Source organism: Palaemon carinicauda, chromosome 17 (assembly GCF_036898095.1).
Source record: "Palaemon carinicauda isolate YSFRI2023 chromosome 17, ASM3689809v2, whole genome shotgun sequence".
Lineage (NCBI taxonomy): Eukaryota > Metazoa > Arthropoda > Malacostraca > Decapoda > Palaemonidae > Palaemon > Palaemon carinicauda.
The window spans coordinates 32965775-32979765 of NC_090741.1; positions in this window are offsets into that span (position 1 = coordinate 32965775).

Sequence of the window (13991 nt, forward strand, 5' to 3'; positions counted from 1 at the left end):
CATTGCCGGCCAACACTGGCTGTTGCCGGCCGGCAGCTGCTGCCGCCGGCACAGGCATTTGAACCAGAGTGCTGCCGCCCTATAGCTGTTAAGTAGTATACTTTAAAGCTAGTTGTGGTGTGTGCCGGCCGGCAAAGGCAGGCCGGCACACATCCTCCTATACTGTACTAGTATTCTTCTGTATAGCATATACAGTAAGAAGAATACTATAGTAAAGGTTTAGGTACAGCACTGTATCTTCTAACACTATTGTGTTTTCTTGCACAGCCCTTTGCTGTTGCCCTCAGACAAGAAGCAGAGTTCTTCCCTGTCTATTATCCAGGATTTTAAAATCATTGCCTAGGTGTGAGCTCCACCTGTTTCCTCTGGAAACCTTGCATTGGTTACTCTAGTAGAGATAAACCATTTTGATTTTATTATCTGGAAGGCTGCAACAATGGGTTGTGAGGGAAACACAAGTGTGTGTCTTTCCTTTATGAATTGTTATGCTATACTATGCATATCCAGTGATACATAGTTCACTTGATACTCATGGAAATTTCTTCTCTTTACAGGAGGACCCTCCGAAGTGCGGAAATGTTTCTGCAATGTCCGCAGCAAGAACCTCTGCGGACATGAGTGTTGTAGGAGACACGCAGCATGCGCTGTCTTCAAGGATGATCTCCAGTATTGGGACCCTCAGGTATGTACTGTATGCACTAACCTGATTACTGAGGTTTTTGATTCCCCTAGAACGGCGGAATCAAGGGATATAGCTAGGGAAAAGCTTCGTACTTGGGTAAGGGGCTTCAAGAAGAGCACCTCTTCCAAGTGAGAAGATGAGGGCGTATCTTTTTCCCCAGGCATCAGCTGAGGCAGTGATTCCCCAGCCTCAAGAGGAGATCCCTCAAGATCAAGTCCAGGTGGACGAGGAAGTCGCAGATGCGATGCAAGACATCCAGTTGTGTGACAGGATGTCTGACCTGGACGAACGTTTGGAAGAAGACCTCCTGGCAGAAGGTCAGGATCAAGTTCAAACCCCGGATGTCGTAGAGGATGAGGTCGACGAGGTGTCGGCTACTCCGGTTCAGATGCCGGAGCCTATCCCTCAACATCGGCAGGTCTCCCAGTAGAACTGGGACAGGCCCTCTCTTCGATTGTTGGAATGATCCAACAAATGCAGAAGGAGAATCAGGAGAAGGCTAGCTGCAATGGAACTGCGTATGCAGTCCCTAGCAGAATCACATGGGCCCCAGAAAAGGCTCAATGTGAAAGACCTTCCCATATGCTCAGATGCTAACCCATGGAGGTATGCTGAGCACATGCCGATGACGACTGGTAAGATCGTCATCTCGGATAAGCTGGGTTCAGTTTCCCTAGAGGAGGTAGAATTCTGGCCCAGCAAGGCATCATATCCGGACTGCTATGTCCGGCTGAGAAAAGAACCAGCTTCAAGGGAGGAGACAGAGCCGAAGGAGGTCATTATTATGGACCACGCTAAGGCTCAAGCCCTACTTTCATCCTTGATGAAAGAGAGGGGCTTCTCGAATTCGAAGGTAGCTGCATTGAGCAAGAAGCTCCCTTCTTTTGTGTCCTCTCCTGATAGAGCCTTCCCCTTTTTACAAAAAGGGTTTGCGGCTGTCCTAAAGGCAGTCGAGGCCGGCAAGCCTTGCCCCTCCCTGGAGGAGTGTAAACCCTTGTCGCTGGCTCTGCCTATGGACCACAAAGACTGGAAGGATGTCCATCTGACATTCTCAGTGGGAAAGTTGGAGGCTGATATTGCCGGACGGCAATTCGGCGAGGACCTCCCCAAGCTGCCCGAATCTCTTTACGAAGAGAGTTCGAGACCAAAGAAAGACTGGCTGCCTCAATGTCTCATCAGACCACTCTTGAGACAATGGCAAGTGACCCTAAGGTCCATGAAATGTTCATGGTAGTGGCTAAGTCTCACCTAGCCACAGTGACGAAGGACCTTTATGGCTTCATCAAGGCAAGGAGAGCTTGCAGGGAGATCGTGTTCGCCGGGGCTTCGGTGAGACACGAACCAAGGAAATTAATCTCCTCCAACATTTGGGGAAAAGACCTTTTCCCTACCGATGTGGTCAAAGAGGTTGTTGATAAGGCCGCCGTGGAGAATAGAAACCTTCTCCAGAAGTGGGGCCTGGCTATCAAAAGAAAATCTTCCCCGGATGAGGGTCCTCAACCAAAGAGGAAGAATATGAAGACTAGGCTACCATTTCGGCCAGCCAAGCCTTATAGACAGCAACAGCAACTGCAATTGCCTTTGCCTCCAGTGCCCCAGATGGTGGCACAAACCCCGACTGCCTTTCAGTGGGTACCCCAGGCTGTGCCAGGTCAGTCAACCACATTCGCCCCAACGTTCGAAGGACAGTCTTCTTCCTTTCGTGCAAAACCTAGAGGAGCAGCCAGAGGCTCGTCTAGGCGCCCCTCAAGGGGAAGGGGATTCAGAGGTGGTCGTGGTCAGGGAGGCAAGACCTCAGGACGGCAGTCCAAGTGAAATGATACCGGTAGGAGGAGGAGACTGATGAAATTTTGGGATCGCTGGACCTTCGATCCCTGGGCCCAAAGCCTACTCAAGAATGGACTGGGTTGGAGCTGGTACAGCACTCCACCCCCATGCCTTCGGTTTTTCCAACACTCCACCCCCATTTTGGAGGAGTACGTTCAAGAACTGTTGGAGAAAAATGTGATCCGAAAGGTGAAGTCCATCAAATTCCAAGGGAGGCTGTTTTGTGTTCCCAAGAAAGACTCGGAAAAGCTCAGAGTCATTCTGGACTTGTCACCACTCAACAAGTTCATAGTGAATTGCAAATTCAAGATGCTAACACTGCAACACATAAGGACCTTACTGCCCAAGAGGGCATACTCAGTCTCTATAGACTTGTCAGACGCCTATTGGCACATTCCAATCAGCCGTCGACTCTCCCCCTACCTAGGGTTCAGGCCACAACGGAAACTGTACGCCTTCAGAGCCATGCCATTCGGGATAAACATAGCCCCAAGGATTTTCACGAAGCTTGCGAGCGCAGCTCTCAAACAATTACGCCTAAAGGGAATTCAGGTAGTAGCCTACCTGACGACTGGCTGGTGTGGGCAGCATCCGAGACCGAATGCTTGCAAGCTTCCAGTCAGGTGATCCAGTTCCTAGAGTACCTAGGCTTCAAGATCAACAAGAAAAAGTCTCGACTTTCTCCATCCCAAAAGTTCCAGTGGCTGGGAATCCACTGGGACCTTTTGTCACACAGTTTCTCCATCCCAATGAAGAAAAGGAAGGAGATAGCGGGCTCTGTCAAGAGGACTTCTAGATTCCGAAAGGATATCAAGACGCGAACAGGAGAGGGTACTAGGCTCTCTCCAGTTTGCTTCAGTGACAGACCCAGTGCTAAGAGCACAGCTAAAGGATGCAACCGGAGTTTGGAGAAGGTATGCATCAAACGCGCGAAGAGACCTGAGAAGACCAGTGCCGCCTCGGCTACGTACTCTTCTCAGACCTTGGTCCCAAGCCAGACATCTAAAGAAGTCGGTTCTTCTTCAGCCACCTCCCCCGTCGATGACGATTCACTCAGACGCCTCAAAGGAGGGATGGGGAGGTCACTCTCATCGGAAAAAAGTCCAGGGGACTTGGTCCAAGCTATTCAGGACCTTTCATATAAACTTTCTAGAAGCTATGGCAGTGCTCCTTACCTTAAAGAAAGTCTCCCGCGTCACTCGATCCACATAAGATTGGTGACAGACAGCGAGGGTGGTTGTGAGATGCTTGAATCGACAAGGGTCGAGGTCACCACCTCTCAACCAAGTGATGTTAGCCATTTTCCGATTGGCGGAAAAGAAGAAGTGGTACCTGTCGGCAGTTCACCTTCAAGGAGTCCGCAATGTGACAGCGGACGCTCTATCCAGGTTCACACCGATAGAGTCGGAATGGTCCTTAGACGCAGGATCATTTTCCTTCATTCTGAATCAAGTCCCAGAACTGCAAATAGACCTCTTTGCGACGAAAGACAACAAGAAGTTGCCCCTGTACGTGTCCCCGTACGAGGACCCCTTAGCGGAAGCAGTGGACGCAATGTCCCTCGACTGGAACAGATGGTCCAGGATTTATCTGTTCCCTCCTCACAACCTTCTGTTGAGGGTCCCTCAACAAACTGAGATCCTTCAAGGGGGTAGCGGCAATAGTGGCCCACAAGGTGGGCGAACAGTATGTGGTTCCCCTTGGCGTTGGAACTACAGATGAAGTTCGTGCCGCTACCACATCCAGTTCTGACCCAGCGAGTCCAGAAGTCGACTGTCCTGCGCTTCATTACAGAAAACCCAGACCCTGCAGCTCATGATTTTCTCGCCCTTGCGGTGAGAAAGCGCTTCGGGATTTCGAAAGCCAGCATAGACTTCCTAGAGGAATACAAGTGCAAATCGACTAGAAGGCAATATGAGTCATCTTGGAGAAAATGGGTGGCCTTTGTAAAGGCAAAGAATCCGCAGGAGATCTCAACAGACTTCTGCTTATCTTTCTTCACCCACCTCCATGGCCAAGGATTGGCAGCTAACACGATTTCAGTGTGTAAATCGGCTTTGATGAGACCCATTTTATTTGCCTTCCAGATCGACCTAGGTAACGAGATCTTTAATAAAGTTCCGAAAGCCTGCGCTAGGCTCAGACCTCAGCACCTCCAAAGCCCATCTCATGGTCTTTAGACAAAGTTCTTCATTTCGCCTCCCTGTTGAGCAATGAAGAATGTGCGTTAAAGGATTTGACGCAAAAAGTTATTTTCCTATTTGCACTCGCGTCCGGGGCCAGGGTTAGTGAGATCGTAGCCCTCTCGAGAGAGGCAGGTCGTGTTCAGTTCCTGGATGGGGGGGAGCTGAACCTGTTTCCGGATCCTACGTTTCTCGCCAAGAATGAGTTACCCACCAACAGGTGGGGTCCCTGGAGAATCTGCCCTCTGAAAGAAGATGCATCTCTATGTCCAGTAGAATGCCTAAAGGTCTATCTTCGTAGAACTTCAGACTTCAAGGGTAGTCAACTATTCAGGGGAGAAACATCAGGCTCAAATTTATCTCTGAATCAACTCAGAGCGAAAATGACATATTTTATTCGCAGAGCGGATCCTGACAGTACACCCGCAGGTCACGATCCGAGGAAAGTTGCCTCATCCCTAAATTTCTTTAATTGTATGGATTTTGAACATCTCCGTTCATACACGGGCTGGAAGTCTTCCAGGGTGTTCTTTCGCCACTATGCGAAGCAAGTAGAGGAACTTAAGAGATCTGTGGTAGCAGTGGGTCGTGTAGTTAACCCTACTGTTTAACTCTGCGAGGAACAGTGGTCTTAATTGGGACGATTAAGTCCAGGGTGAGTGTGTAGGTACATACTGTACTACGAACTAAATAAGGGCACCAAGTGCCCATATAGACTGTTCCTTCTTTTAAAGGTGAACCTTGCATAAGTTCAGACATGTGTGCCAAGCGTTTCTAACGCTAATGTGATTGATTTGTAATACAGATTTTTTATGACTTGATACCTTGGTATCTTATTAAAGTGGTGTTTAATGGTTTTTCTTTCAGATAAACAAGTTCTGTTTACTATCATACTTATGCTTAAAGTTTTGGGTTACCCTCTTTTATATAAATATATATATTTGTTGTTAACCTGTCTGTTTATTATCTGTCAATAAACTTGTTCTTGAGAACCTTGCGTCTCTTTCACCTGTGTCAATTTATTGGTATAATTGAGCATTTTAATTCTATGTATCTTATCTGGGATAATTCTGATAGAATTGTTCTGTTATGCAAGCTATGTTGCATTGGTTTATGTAAGTCCCCTAATGGGAGGACTCCGTCCCATAAAGGGACGAGGGCGGTTTTATTAGTTTCTTCCTATGCGGATATAAACCTTTGTCCAATACAAGTATTGTGCGGATTACTGGTCAATATATTGACGCAGTGGTTCTATACAAACTATGCTTTACTTAATATAGGGCGAGACCACTATATTAGCTTGCCTGGTATTCATACATAGATATATGTACTCTTCGAGACTTTCCAGAGTCTAGTAGGACTCTTCCCTGTAGGGGGCAGGAAGCTCTAACATAGTTTATAGTTAGTTGAAAAGATGTATAACGGTAACATCTTAGGTCTCTAGGTCTAGTCGACCGGGAATAAATACCTCCGGGGAGTACGGCACGTTCTGAGAATCCACAGATACAGTAATGCTCTGGTACACTTCCATCAGGACGACATGGCTTGAGCCCAAAAAACGGATTTTGAGCGAAGCGAAAAATCTATTTTTGGGTGAGATAGCCATGTCGTCCTGATGGACCCGCCCTTGCCTTTCTAAGAAAGGGCTGTAGGACCCCTCCCTACATACAGTATCTGTAGCACCTCGTGTACGCTACAAGGAATACAGATGGCACCAGGATTGGCGCCAGGCACGCATACGAATCGGGGGATAGGGAAGCCTTGGGAGCGGCTCCCCTTTTTCTTTCCCGAATTCGTATCTCGTCAATCTCCCTCCTACGAGACGAATCTCTGTTCAGGTCGTAGATTGCCATGTGACGTGTCTAGAATACGTCCTCTGATATGTCGCGATATCCCTTTCACGAGGGATACTCGCTCCAGGAGTTAGAATTCTGGTACCTTAAGGTAAATTCTCTGGGAATATCGCCGTAGTTGTAATATACCCTAGGAAGCTACCCTATAGGAACTTCCATCAGGACGACGTGGCTATCTCACCCAAAAATAGATTTTTCGCTTCGCTCAAAATCCGTTTTTCAACTCCTTTTAAGAAATGGACTTAACATTATCAATAATCTTACCTATATAATAAAGAGGACATGCTTATATATATATATATATATACGTATGCAGTATATATATATATATATATATACATATATATATATATATATATATACATATATATATATATGTATATATATATGTATATGTATATATATATATATACATATACATATATATATATATATATCTATCTATCTATCTATCTATATATATATTATATATATATATTAAGTATATGTAATGTATATTTATATATATTTTAATATATATATATAAATAAATATACATATATATATATATATATATATAAATATACCGTATATATATCTTTCCTGTCACGCTGGTGAGAGGGGAGGGATGAGAATGATTGAATGTACTGTATGTGTGCTTGTGCGTGTGTGCATATCTAGCTACATATTTAGCCGTCCTTTTTGACGGGTCCCTTACGTTATTTGTATAATTGACGGTAAAAATCAAGGTCCATAGTCTTTGATAATAATATTCATTTAATATGACTAAAAAATGATCTGATATTACTTTCAATTGGACAGTTTAATGGTTACGAACTGTTATTTAAAAATTTAGGCTAATTTCAAAGTTGATTATTTTCATGGTAATTAATATTTTACAAAATCCTTAGAAAGGTCTCAAGTCCAAAGTTTTATTTTGACTATTGATTTATTTATTTATTGATAACATATACTAACAAGTCTTTTTGACGAGTAAATAGCTTCTTAAGGTGAATTTGGTAAAAACTATGTTGCAGCATAGCACCACTTCCAACAAACGGAGAGAGAGAGAGAGAGAGAGAGAGAGAGAGAGAGAGAGAGAGAGAGTTATAAGGAGTTACAAGGATTTTGGATTTCTCAAAGACTTGTTTTTTTCCATCGGTGGAGACTCCATTTGCTCTTTGGTAGAGCAATTTAGTTAAAGTATTTAGAGAGTTCTTATGATCTTGTCTAACTTATTCTTGAACTTGTTTACCATGTTACAGGTTACTACATCTGCTGGAAGTCTATTCCAAGTATTTCCTATTTTGTATGTAAATAAATTGCCACATGAGTGGTGTTGTATCTTTTCAATTCAGTTTGTATCCGTTACCTCTGGACTGATTTGTACCAAGCGAGAGAGTGTGTTTGTAATCACGATTTTAATTTCCTTATTCAGTTAAGAGAGAGAGAGAGAGAGAGAGAGAGAGAGAGAGAGAGTAATTACGATTCTAATTTCCTTATTCAGTAGAGAGAGAGAGAGAGAGAGAGAGAGAGAGAGAGCCTTATTGCCTTATTGCCTTATTTTTTGTTTGGTTTCCCCCAGGTCCCTCAGCGTGAGGCACCTCGTATATCCACCAGAGAGTTGCTAATACATCTTCCGGTGTATTTTGCATCTTCAGTCTTGGATGGTCTGGATGCATCTTAGGTATTTATCGAGCTGCTTTTTAAACGCATCTACGCTCACTCCTGATATGTTTCTTAGATCAGCTGGCAGCACATTAAATAGTCGCTGCATTATCGATGCTGGTGCGTAGTGGATTAATGTCCTGTGCGCCTTTCTCAGTTTACCTGGAATGCTTTTTGGTACTATTAATCTACCTCGGCTTGCTCTTTCTGATACTTTAAGCTCCATGATGTTTTCAGCAATTCCTTCTATTTGCTTCCATGCTTGTATTATCATGTAGCGTTCTCTTCTCCTTTCTAGACTGTATAGTTTTAAAAATTGCAGTCTTTCCCAGTAATCAAGGTCCTTAACTTCTTCTATTCTAGCAGTATAGGACCTTTGTACACTCTCTATTTGCGCAATATCCTTTTGGTAGTGTGGGTACCATATCACATTGCAGTACTCGAGTGTACTACGCACATAAGTTTTGTAAAGCATAATCATGTGTTCAGCTTTTCTTGTTTTAAAGTGTCTGAATAACATTCCCATTTTTGCTTTACATTTAGCCAACAGTGTTGCTATTGTTTGTGATTGTCTCATTATTAGGTCCCTTGTATGCATACACCATTCCTTCTCTGTTTCCATAATTATTGATTCGAATTTATCGGAGTTAAATACCATCCTATTTATCTCCGCCCATTCATATATTTTGTTTAGATCTCTTTGTAGTGAGTTCCTATCTTCATCACAGGTAATTTCTCTACTTATTCTTGTGTCATCGGCGAAACTTCTCACTACGGAGTTTTCAACATCACAGTCTATGTCTGAGATCATAATAACAAATAGCAGTGCAGCCTAATACCGTACCTTTGGGCACACCAGATATTACCTGGGCTTCATCTGATTTCTCGTCATTTGCAACCACTATCTGTTTTCTGTTTTGCAGGAATTCTTTTACCCATTTTCCTATCTTTCCCACAATATTATGCTTCTCATTTTTTTCTCCAATATGTTATGGTCTACCTTGTCAAAGGCTTTTGCAAATCTAGATAGATCACATCTGTGTCTTTTTCATTTATCATATTATTGTATATGTTTTCATAGTGAGCTATCAGTTGGGTCTGTGTACTTTTTCCAGGTACGAAACCGTGTTGACCATATTAAACAAATTATTTTTGACCAAATGGTTCATTATTTTCTTTTTTATTACCCTCTCATACACTTTCATAATATGTGTGTTAGACTAACAGGTCTATAATTGCTTGCCTCTAGTCTTGATCCACTTTTGAAGATAGGGGTTATATAAGCTAATTTATGTTTAACATATATCTCGCTCATATCTATACTCTGTCTTAGCAGTATTGCAAGTGGCTTCGCGATAGTGTTTGCAGTTTTTTTTACAAAATCGCTGGAACTCCATCTGGTCCGGCTGCCGATCCATTTTTAATTTCGTTTATAGCCGTGACAATATCTGCTTCATTAATATCTATATCCGTTAGATATTCAACATTTTCTTCTCTCATTTCTGTTTCATTATTCTCATTCGCAATTCTTGGCGTGAACTCACTCTTATATTTTTCTGCTAATATGTTGCATATTTCCTTTTTTTCATTCGTTAGCCGTCCTTCAATTCTTAGAGGGCCTATTTCTGTTCTCCTTTTATTCATCTTTTTTGCATAGGAGTAAAGTACTTTGGGGTTTCTTTTATATTTTGAAGTGTCCTTTCTTCTAAGTCCCTTTTTTCATTTTCTTTCGACTGCATAATCTTTTGTTCTGCATTTCTATCTTACATTTTATTTCCCTCATTTTCCACACATTTTTTTCTTTTGCAAGATTTTTCTTCCACTTTTTAATTTTCTGAAATAAGATCCTTCTGTCTCTTGGTATGCACGTCTTTTGTTTATTGTTTTTTTTCGGTACATATTTTTCAACAATTTTCTCCAGTATTTTGTACAGTATATCCGTATTTACCTGTATATTATCACTTATAAATACATTTTTCCATTCTTTATTCAGTTCTTCATTTATTTCTGACCATTTATATTCTTACTGTAAAAGTTATATTTTCATATCCTTCCCAAAGTTTTGTGCTTTTATTAATTCTGTGATCACTTGCTTTGGAATGAACTACCAATTCTATGACTATGTGGTCTGAAATTCCCGTGTTATACACTATTATTTCTTTAACATAATTCACCTCATTCACAAATACTAAATCTAGGACATTTCCTTTCTTGTTGGAATGTGGTTTATTTGTTTGCATATTATGTTCTAATAGCATATCTTGAAGCTTTTCAAATTGCCTCTTATCTTCTGCGCTACTATTACTCACTTTTTTATATGTATACATACAACCACTTTCTTCTATCCGTTCTTTCCAATCCACGAAAGGAAAGTTTAAAATCTCCGGATAGGAGTATATTCCAGTCTTTATGGTTTCTACATATATCATCTATTTTTTCTATTATTATGTCAAACTCCTTAGTATTTGGGGGTCTGTAAACTACAATATTCACTAGTTTTTCAAATTCAAATTCTACCGCAATCAATTCACATTCTGTGTTGCTGTATTTTTCACAGACTTTTCCTTGATTTATGTCTCTTCCATATATTGCGGTTCCCCCTTGATTCCTATTTTTTCTGTCTGATCTATAAGTTTGGAAACCCTTTATCTGGTCATCACTGCCAGTCTCTTGGGAATACCATGTTTCACTTATATTTAATATATCTATTTTTTCAATTTGGGTTAGTTCTTTTGGGTTAGAGAGAGAGAGAGAGAGAGAGAGAGAGAGAGAGAGAGTCCTATTTCATGTAATAAACTTGAAGAAACTGTGAGAGAGAGAGAGAGAGAGAGAGAGAGAGAGAGAAAGAGAGAGAGAGAGAGAAGACTATCTCATGTAATATACTCAAAGTGAGAGAGAGAGAGAGAGAGAGAGAGAGAGAAGCCTATTTCATGTAATAAACTTAACGTGAGAGAGAGAGAGAGAGAGAGGAGAGAGAGAGAGAGAGAGTCCTATTTCTTGTAATAAACTTGAAGAAACTGTGTGTGCGTGAGAGAGAGAGAGAGAGAGAGAGAAGACTATTTCATGTAATAAACTTAAAGTGAGAGAGAGAGAGAGAGAGAGAGAGAGAGGGAGATTGAGAGAGAGATTGATTGATTGATTTAAAGTTTTCAGGCATCCTGATAGAGAGAGAGAGAGAGAGAGAGAGGAGAGAGAGAGAGAGATTGATTGACTTAAAGTTTCAGGCATCCTGACACGGAGAGAGGAGAGAGAGAGAGAGAGAGAGAGAGCAACTTAATCCCCGTCAGTGACCAGACCTTTCATTACACCACAGTACAGTCATTTATGTCTGAACTGTAGATCGATCTCCAATACGGTTGCTGCTGGTTAGTAATATATATATATATATATTATATATATTAATATTTACTTACAACTAATTTTCTACTTTTTTAAAATTTTTTACATTAACGACCCCGTACCTACATACCAGACCCCCCCCCTCTCTCTCTCTCTCTCTCTCTCTCTCTCTCTCTATATATATATATATATATATATACACACATATATATACTGATTGCAATATTACAGAGACATAACACTTACGTCAGTTGTTATGAAAATATATAGTATGGTTATTCTAAAGAGATTGGAGAGAAAGATTGATGAAAGCTGAGAGATGTACAAGCATGATTTAGAAAGGGTAGAAGTTGCACGGATCAAATTTTCTTTTTGAGACATGTTGTACAGCAATGCGTAGAATATAGAAATCCCCTTTTGGTGGCATTTGTGGACTATGAAAAGGCCGTTGGTTGTGTACGTTTGGTTAAATCTGTTCATGAGCATAGCAAGTACAAAGTTAATGTTAATGGAGTCTTACCACATGCATTTCCAGTGAGCAGAGCAGAACTCGAAGGGAATGTGTTGTCACCTATGTTGTTTATCCTCCTCATGGATTTTGTAATGAGTAGAACAGTCCGAGATGGTGGAGAAGGACTAGACTGGATTGGTGATAGGAATTTAGCAGACCTATAATATGCTGGTGATGCTGTCCTTGTTAGCAGAACACCACAGGATTTGCAATGTTTGATTACCAGAATGCATGAAATATCAATTACACCTGTAAATTCAACATTTCAATTGCGCTCTCTCTCTCTCTCTCTCTCTCTCTCTCTCTCTCTCTCCTTGTCTACAAAAGCAGTTTGTTAATTCTCTTATTGATAATACAAGACAAGAGAATAGACGAAATGTTAATCAAATTCTCGTTATAGATTTCCCAATTCTTCGTTATAATTAAACAGTGGCAACAACAAGTCATAAATGTAGACGCAGAGCTGTTAGAGAATTAATTGGAAAAAGGCAATACCTTTTGATACGAGAGCGAACTAAAGTAGAGAATATTATAACAACATGACAGAAAAAGAAATGGACATGGCTAGAGCATTTAATGACAATGACAGATAATAGATGGACATTCAAGAGTAACAGATTGTGTCCCTAGAGATTATAAAAGAAGCAGGAGAAGGAAGAGAAGGCGATGGGTTGACGAACTTAGAAAATTTGCGAGTATAAAATTGCATAGAAAGATGATAAACAGACGCAAAGTAAAAGGACATGCTGAGGCCGTTGTTCTATAGTTGACTAGTTACGGCTGATCAAACACACACACACAGACACACACACACATATATATATATATATATACATATATATATATATACATATATATATATGTATATATATACATACATATATATATATATATATATATATATATATATATATATATATATATATATATATATATATATATATACATACATGAATAACTAAACCAGAGGTTCTTAACCTTGTTGGAGGTACTGAACCCCGCAATCGTCATATGTATACTCATTGAACCCTTCTTAGTTGGATATATACTGTATATATATATATATATATATATATATATATATATATATATAGAGAGAGAGAGAGAGAGAGAGAGAGAGAGAGAGAGAGAGAGAGAGAGAGAGAGAGAGAGAGAGAGAGAGAGAGAGAGGTGAATGAAATAAAGAGGAAAAGAAACAGAAAGTTCCACCTAAATATATCAACAAAATATGAACTTCACACAAAAACAGAAACATAATGAATACTTATTGCAAATCAATTCGACTTTTTCAGTTGCCTTTCAGAGACAATTTCAGAAATCAGAGGCTTAACCTTGGCAAGTGCCACTCTCATATCATTTGTGGTGCGTTACCTCCGCCGAACCCCTGAAACTGCTTCACCGAACCCCTGGGGTTCGATCGAACACAGGTTAAGAACCACTGAACTAAACCATTGATAGAAACAAAATAACATCTACACAGATATATCCAACGCCTTAGAAAAATATAGAAAGTATTAATTCTATTGGAAAAATCATGTGCATATTACATCATTACTGATTAATATCTAAAAGAAATTCTTCAGAAAAAGCACTCCAGAAATGTGGTTTTCCGAGACGTATTTTCTTGTTTGTGTTGCCAACGGATCTGATTTCAATTCGTACCGGAAATGGATTGTTCTATATCCAAAACCTGAATATATTTCAGTCGAAACAATCTGTTATTTTAATGCGGTTTGCTATAAACATCAATTGTCCTTCCCTCGAGTTCGATCGCCAAGTGCACTGCAGGAGTTAATAATAAAAGTAATAATTGTCTTTTTATTTTTCAATCTAGTTGCAACTTTTCCTTCAAACTGCAAAACCGAGAGTTGAACGTCTTCAGAACTTTCCGACTCATATTCATAAATAAAGTCACGTAGTTTATTATTATTATTATTATTATTATTATT